At 44.7% G+C, this 8531-nt stretch overlaps 1 pseudogene; it reads left to right on the top strand.

The window, feature by feature from the left end:
• Positions 1-7777: 7777 nt before the first annotated feature.
• LOC124778738 lies at positions 7778-7895 on the top strand (annotated as a pseudogene).
• The last annotated feature ends 636 nt before the right edge of the window (positions 7896-8531 follow it).

Below are 8531 nucleotides of genomic sequence, written 5' to 3' on the forward strand. Positions count from 1 at the left end.
AACTAGGCGGGAGGGGTAACCACTACGCCATCCGGGACACAGCGTTATCGCAACTAAGTGGACTATCTCGGTACGCCTGACGGCCGATTCACATTGACATCGAGCTTCACCTATCAGCAGTCCCTGTCCATTTCCGCCATAATCACCCTCTGTCATTCCCACAGGAGGTCGGACGTATTTGTGCATCCACACTGAAGAAGGTGGATACATCGCACAAATAGGCCAATCAAATTATATGAATACATGCTCTCTGTTCTTTCGGACATGTCCGCAGATAATCTTTACATAAACAACAAATCCCATCAACTAAAATGGCTGACAGAAATGGCACAGATCTCACTAGGAATTAACAAGAAAATACTTAAATTTATACAGTGAGTTTACCACCCTACATTTCTGAATAAATGTATTACAGTGACCACAGGTAATTCCTCCACAATAGCAAAGTCCATTAGTACACTGAATTAGCCGGCCGGGGTGGCAGAGCGGTTATAGGCGCTACAGTCTGTAAACGCGCGACCACTACGGTCGCGGGTTCGAATCCTGCCTCAGGCATGGATGTGTGTGATGTCCTTAGGTTAGTTAGGTTTAAGTAGTCCTAAGTTCTAGGGGACTGATGACCTCAGAAGTTAAGTCCCATAGTGCTCAGAGCCATTTGAACGATTTTTGAGCGAGAATATCATCGTTCACACGTTAAAATTACCCATACACAGCCCTCCTCCCAAAATGTGAAAGACATCTTTTTCAACAATAATCAAATTAATTACAAGATACACAGTACTCAAATAAATAGCACATCTTATAACTCTCTTTCAAATTCTAAAGGTGGCAGGGGTAAAATACACGGAGCGAAATGCTATTTACAATTTGTACAGGAACCAGATGGTAGTTATAAGAGTCGAGAGACATGAAAGGGAAGCAGTGGTTAGGAAGGGAGTAACACAGGGTTGTAGCCTGTCCCCTTTGTTATTCAATCTGTATATTGAGCAAGCAGTAAAGGAAACAAAAGAAAAATTCGCAGTAGGTATTAAAATCCATGGAGAAGAAATAAAAACTTTGAGGTTCGCCGATGACATTGTAATTTTGTCAGAGACAGCAAAGGACTTGGAAGAGCAGTTGAATGGAATGGACAGTGTCTTGAGAGGAGTATATAAGATGAACATCAACAAAAACAAAACGAGGATAATGGAATGTAGTCGAATTAAGTCGGGTGATGCTGAGCGAATCAGATTAGGAAATGAGACACTTAAAGTAGTAAAGGGGTTTTGCTATTTGGGGAGCAAAATAACTGATGATGGTCGAAGTAGAGAGGATATAAAATGTAGACTGGCAATGGCAAGGAAAGCGTTTCTGAAGAAGAGAAATTTGTTAACATCGAGTATAGATTTAAGTGTCAGGAAGTCTTTTCTGAAAGTATTTGTATGGAGTGTAGCCATGTATGGAAGTGAAACATGGACGATAAATAGTTTGGACAAAAAGAGAATAGAAGCTTTCGAAATGTGGTGCTACAGAAGAATGCTGCAGATTAGATGGGTTGATCACATAACTAATGAGGAAGTATTGAATATGATTGGGGAGAAGAGAAGTTTGTGGCACAACTTGACCAGAAGAAGGGATCGGTTGGTAGGACATGTTCTGAGTCATCAAGGGATCAACAATTTCGTATTGGAGGGCAGCATGGAGGGTAAAAATCGTAGAGGGAGACCAAGAGATGAATACACTAAGCAGATTCAGAAGGATGTAGGTTGCAGTAGGTACTGGGAGATGAAGAAGCTTACACAGGATAGAGTAGCATGGAGAGCTGCATCAAACCTGTCTCAGGACTGAAGACCACAACAACAACAACATATTATAATAAATATGACTGTTATCAAGGCAAGTACTCCGATCCAAAACCACGTGGACTCAATACAATAACCACGATGCGCACCAATAACGTACTTCACTACAACCAACTAAATTATTCAGTCGTCTGAAGAGTGAATACGCCTTTACAGGCTGAAACGGCCACTCGAATGCACGTAGGTTAAGCAGTTGCAACCGGCCGTCTCGGCTCACATCACACATTTTTACGTGGCTGTTTAACGTCGTTCAGTGTTCACAATATGGCGAATGGCGGTATGCAGCTGTTCCAGTAGGCCCCTTCATAAAATTCTTCATGCCATCTCGAAACAACAAAGGGTTGGAACTGCCGGTTAACAGGCCATGTGCCCCGACCAGTCCACCGGATCACCAGGGCAAGCGGCCGGAGTGGCCGAGCGGTTCTAGGCGCTTCAGTCTGGAACTGCGTGACCGCTACGGTCGCAGGTTCGAATCCTGCCTCGGGCATGGATGTGTGTGATGTACTTAGGTTAGTCAGGTTTAAGTAGTTCTAAGTTGTAGGGGACTGGTGACCTCCGCTGTTAAGTCCCATAGTGTTTAGAGCCATTTGAACCGTTTTGAACCAGGACAAGTCTGTAGCAGTTCTTCATCAGCCGTCTCTGTCGCAGCGAGAAGTTTTCGTCGTCCACCTCCGGAAGGCTCTGACCGCACCTTCCAGCAACTCCGCTGCGACCGATCCTGGAGCGCCCTCTATGTGCTTGCGCCCGCCGGAGGCGACACTCCGCAGGAATTCAAAGTAGCGGTCGGTGGCACCGGAATTTTTATACATGGAGAACAACATCGGTCCTATCACACTTCCCTGGGACAGGACAACATACTGGGTTCTATTAATTAAGAAGTCTTCGAGCCAGTCACATATCTGTGAATCTATTCCACGCACTCGTACCTTTGATAACAGCCTGCAATGGGGCACTGTGTCAAATTCTCTCTGAAAATCTTGAAATATGGAATTCGCCTATTGCCTTTCATCCATAGTTCGTAGTATATCATCTGAGAAAAGGGTAACCTGAGTTCCGCAAGAGCGATGGTTTCTACAATCATGCTGATTCGACACAAAAGCTTCTCAGTCTTAAGAAAATTTAATGTATTCGAACTGAGGATAGGTTCAAGATTTTTGCAGCAAACAGAAGTAATTCTGCGGGCTCATTCTTCTACTCTTCTTTTATACTGGAGTTACCTGCGTTTTTTCCAGTCTCTTGGAAGATTCACGATAAATACAGGCTAGGTAAGGAGCCAATGCCGTAGAGTACTCTTTGTAAAACCGAACTGGGATTGCGTCCGGACATGGTGATTTATTTTCTTTCAAATCTTTTAGTTGTTTCTCTACGGAAGGGATGCTTATTACTACGTCGTTCACATGGGAGTCCGTCCGATGAAGGTATGTTTGCACTATTCTCCTGTGTGAACGGTTTCTTGAACGTGAAATTTAAAACTTCAGCTTTCGGTTTTCTACCTTCAACCTCTACATCGACACTGGTCAACAACGGACTCAATGGAAGCCTTAGACCCTCTTAGCGAGTTTACACAGGACCAGAATTTTCTCGTATTGTCTGCCACAGCTTTTGATATCGTGCATAGATATTTTCAAAGGCACGAATCTCTGCTAACCTTCGCTTGCCATCATTTGCGCATTCTCTTTTGAACCGAGAGTACAACAGCCTCTGATTCCTCGGCATCTCGCGAATTTCGTAATTAAACCATGGTGTATATTTTCCACCTTTTATCAACTTACTAGGCACATATCTCTCCAGACCACGATTTAGCATCTGCTTAAACTGTGCCCCTAATTCCTCCACATCCATCTTCCTGAGAGTTATGTCAATTCACTGTCTAAGTGAGATGCTAACAACTGCTTTTCTGCCTTGTCTAGCAGAAACACTCTTCTAGCCTTCTTGTCTGATTTATTAACTTTCGCAATCATAGTTGCTTTAATGGCATTATGATCGATAAAAGCCGTTCTGTACTGACATTGTCGAGAAGGTCCGGCCTATTTGTAGATACAAGGTCTAAGATATTTCCATTGCGTGTGAGCTGATGAGCTATCTGCTCAAGTCAATTTTCAGTAAACGTGTTTAAAAGTACTTTGCATAACTCTCCTTCTGCATAGCCCGCAATGAATCTATGGACATCCCAGTCTATACTCTGTAGGTTAAAGTTGCCTTCAATTAGCAGTGCACGATATGGGTATTTACACGCTACTGACTCTAGAACTGTCACAACGGAATTATGTGGCTGGTAAAAGCATCCAAAAATTAACTTGGTTTCACCTACACTTGTTATATACGACCAGATAACTTCACTGCTACACTTAACTTCGACCTTAATAGAGACAATGTTTTTGTCAACTGCAACAGACGTCTACCTCCCATGGCCTCTAATCTATCTTTCATATATCTTTTCGATATACGTTCCACGGCTCGCTAAATATCTCAGAGCTTTCTACTTCGGGTTTCGACCAGATTTTGGTCCCAAGAACAATTTGAGCGCTAGAACTTTCCTGAATTGCAGTAAATTTGGGAAATTTATTGCGAATATTTCTACTGTTTAAAATTTTGGCAGTAGAAGCGTCTTTATTCTGAACGCTGTCTGCCTTCTCTTACTGCGTATCGACTTGCGAGTGTTCATAAGAGCACCTCAAATTACCGTCTAGCCTAAAAGACGCTCGTATGCTTTCCACAAGTTTTCTGCTACCCCAGTAGCTGCTTTCTTTGTGTAGTGCACACCTGACAAGGGAAGTTCTACAAATACCCACACGATAACACAGGTGTAGAAATCTGCAGCCAAGAGCCTCACAGAGTCGACGAAGAATTTGTTTGAGACCCTCCATTCGGCTCCAAACCAAAGCACTCCCGTCAACTCTGGGAACAATGTTGCAAATTACGAGTTCTGTTTGCACTCCACGCGTGAGACTAACGGACTTCACAACCTCCGCCAGCTGCCTGTATGAACTGAGGATGGCATCAGAACAAATGCGACAGGTGTTGTTGATGCCGACATGAGCCACAATCGGCAGACGAGTGGACGCTGCACGCTCGATAGCCGCAGGCAAAGCCGCGTCCACATTTCGGATGACGCCCACTGGCAGACATACGGAGGGCACACTGGCTTTCCTTCCAGCCCTGAACGCTACCTACCCCTCCATAAGCCTCCTAGCGTTGGAGCTTCTGATAACTGCACTACTGGCCATTAAAATTGCTACACCAAGAAGAAACGCAGATGATAAACGGGTATTCATCGGACAAATATATTACACTAGAACTATCATGTGATTACATTTTCACGCAGTTTGGGTGCATAGATCCTGAGAAATCAGTACCCAGAACAACCTTGATACGCCTGGGCATTGAGTCAAACAGAGCTTGGATGGCGTGTACAGGTACAGCTGCCCATACAGCTTCAACAGGGTACCACAGTTCATCAAGAGTAGTGACTGGCGTATTCTGACAAGCCAGTTGCTCGGCCACAATTGACCAGACGTTTTCAATTGGTGAGAGATCTGGATAATGTGTTGGCCAGGGCACCAGTCGAACATTTTCTGTATCCAGAAAGGCCCGTACAGGACCTGCAACATGCGGTCGTGCATTATCCTGCTGAAATGCAGGATTTCTCAGGGATCGAATGAAGGGTAGAGCCATGGGTCGTAACACATCTGAAATGTAACGTCCATTGTTCAAAGTGGGGTCAATCCGAACAAGAGGTGATCGAGACGTGTAACCAATGGCACCCCATACCATCACGCCGGGTGACACGCCAGTATGACGATGACGAATACACGCTTCCAAGGTGCGTTAACCACGATGCCACCAAACACGGATGCGACCGTCATGACGCTGTAAACAGAACCTGGATTCATCCGAAAAAATAACGTTTTGCCATTCGTGCACACAGGTTCGTCGTCGAGTACACCTTCGCAGGCGCTCTTGTCTGTGATGTAGCGTCAAGAGTAACCGCAGCCATGGTCTCCGAGCTGATAGTCAATGATGCTGCAAACGTCGTCGAACTGTTCGTGCAGATGGTTGTTGTCTTGCAGACGTCCCCATCTGTTGACTCAGGGATCGAGGCGTGGCTGCACGATGCGATACAGCCATGCGGATAAGATGCCTGTCATCTCGACTGCTAGTGATACGAGACCGTTGGGATCCAGCACGGCGTCCCGTATTACCCTCCTGAACCCACCTGATTCCACATTCTGCTAACAGTCATTGGATCTCGACCAAAGCGAGCAGCAATCTCGCGATACGATAAGCCGCAATCGCGATAGGCTACAATCCGACATTTATCAAAGTCGGAAACGTGATGGTACGTATTTCTCCTCCTTACGCGAGGCATCACAACAACGTTTCACCAGGCAACGGCGGTCAACTGCTGTTTGTGTATGAGAAATCGGTTGGAAACTTTCCTGATGGGAGCACGTTGTATGTGTCGCCACCGGCGCCAATCTTGTGTGAATGCTCTGAAAAGCCAATCATTTGCATATCACAGCATCTTCTTCCTGTCGGTTAAGTTTCGCGTCTGTAGCCTGTCATCTTCGTGGTGTAGCAATTTTAGTGGCCAGTAGTGTAGTAAACCCCTCCCCCCCATGTGTCTGCTCTGACCCTGCTGAAGGAGCGGCCACCTGTCCATTTACAGGGAAAGGGGCGAGTCTCCACATTGGACCTCCGTCTCGAGCGACTTGAATGAGTTACCACCCACCACTCATTTTTGTGAAGTTGGATGCACTGCGGCTGGTGCATTAAGATTTCGAAAACAGAGCCCGCAGCCAAAATAAGCGACACCTTAGATGCCCCATGTGACGCGCCAGACTGTCCGTCACCACTACACCCCTAAGCAGCAGCCTGAAGGTGATTGACCGTAAGCAAAAGCGCATTCAGCTCTTCGCCAGCTACGGCTAGTTCCTCCTACATCTGCACACATCCTAACCGTCCTAGCAAAACTAACTGTAGAGGTGAACTATAAAAGACAGGATCATAGTTATGCCACTTGCTACTTGATGTGTTACCAATGGACGCTGATGAAATAGAGACGTATGTAGCGGCCTGTTCAGTGAGCAACTACTCCGCTACAGAATGAATGAATTTACACTTACAAAATAGCGAGGTTAAATCTATTAAACAGAAAAAGAACGAAATTTAGTAAATATTGTGCGAATAAATCACAAATAACGATAAACATTTAACTTGCCGCTCTGTAGACGTATATCAGCCGAGAGCTGGAACATGACTGACTGGCTTGTGATACGAACGGACGGTTACTTTCAAAACAAAACAGATGAACAGCTACTGCACCACAGACTGAATGAATTTACATTTAGAAAAATTCGAGATTAAACCTCTTAAACAGAAAAACACGCACGAAATTTAATAAACGTAGCACTCCAGTTTTCATTTTGATTTCTATCTCTGTTTGAACATTGGTGATTGTTTCACCAACTCGTATTATTCCTTTCCTCCCTTTGCTCCCTATGATTATTTCCTGTATTATCACCCCTTGAGCCTTATAGCACATTGCCTGACCCAGTCTTTCAGTGCAGTACAAAAAGGTTTCAATAGAATCAGTGGGGCAATGTCTAAGCTCCCACTGCAAGTTCTCTGGTAATCTTCTCCTTAAAGTAGATATTTCACTTAACGCTCCAAGAGGTCAGTCTAACTGTACTAATTTCCTTAATTATTGCTGACAAAATTTCCTCATTGAATATTTAATATTTACCTTATGCACTGCTCGATTTGGAAATTCATTCAGTAGCCTACTCCGCTTTGCTAGGCTCCAGTATCTACTTAAAAACATTTGTTCAAAAACTACAGATGAGGTTAACTGTTCAGCACACTGATTTGTCCATGTCTGCGCAGAACACTCTAACAATCTTTTAACAAATTTAATTTTACTGTTATCACTTACTGCCAACGGCCTTTCCGCAGTGATAACACCGGTTCCCGTCTGTTCACCGAAGTTAAGCACTGTCGGGCTGCGCTAGCAGTTGGATGGGTGACCATCCGGTCTGCAGAGCGCTGTTGGCAAGCGGGGTGCACTCAGCCCTTGTGAGGCAAACTGAGGAGCTACTTGATTGAGAAGTACCGGCTCCAATCTCATAAACTGACATACTGCCGGGAGAGCGGTGTGCTGACCATATGCCCCTCCATATCCACATCCAGTGATGCCTGTGGGCTGAGGATGACACGGTGGCCAGTCGGTACCTTTGGGCCTTCATGGCCTCTGCGGGAGGAGTTTAGTTTTAGTTATCACTCATTCCCTGTAAGACATAGTCTTTGCATGCTGCAAAAAAATCTACAGTATAGTACTTAGCCTCACCTCAAAAGGTTTTACCACTGGGTGCTTGCATCTTAAGCCACCCAACATTTCCAGAAGCACCACATAATTGTAAATTACTTATCCTATTATTTACGCTTTAAAATTTAATCATTATTAACAACAACTACATTCTGCATTTCTTTTCTCAGATTTCCAGCTGTGCCTGCCAATCCACGCATCAATAAAATTTTAGTTTCATCACAACCTGCCACATTTTTCTTTCCATCTCAACAAGGGGTTCCCTCATCCTTTGCATTACACAGCTGCCTGCCTGAACCAATCTCAACCCTCAATTCAACTTCAACTGTATCAGTTCTGCAAACACATTGTTTCCCTTCTCCCCA

Source organism: Schistocerca piceifrons, chromosome 2, assembly GCF_021461385.2.
Source record: "Schistocerca piceifrons isolate TAMUIC-IGC-003096 chromosome 2, iqSchPice1.1, whole genome shotgun sequence".
Taxonomy (NCBI): Eukaryota; Metazoa; Arthropoda; class Insecta; order Orthoptera; family Acrididae; genus Schistocerca; species Schistocerca piceifrons.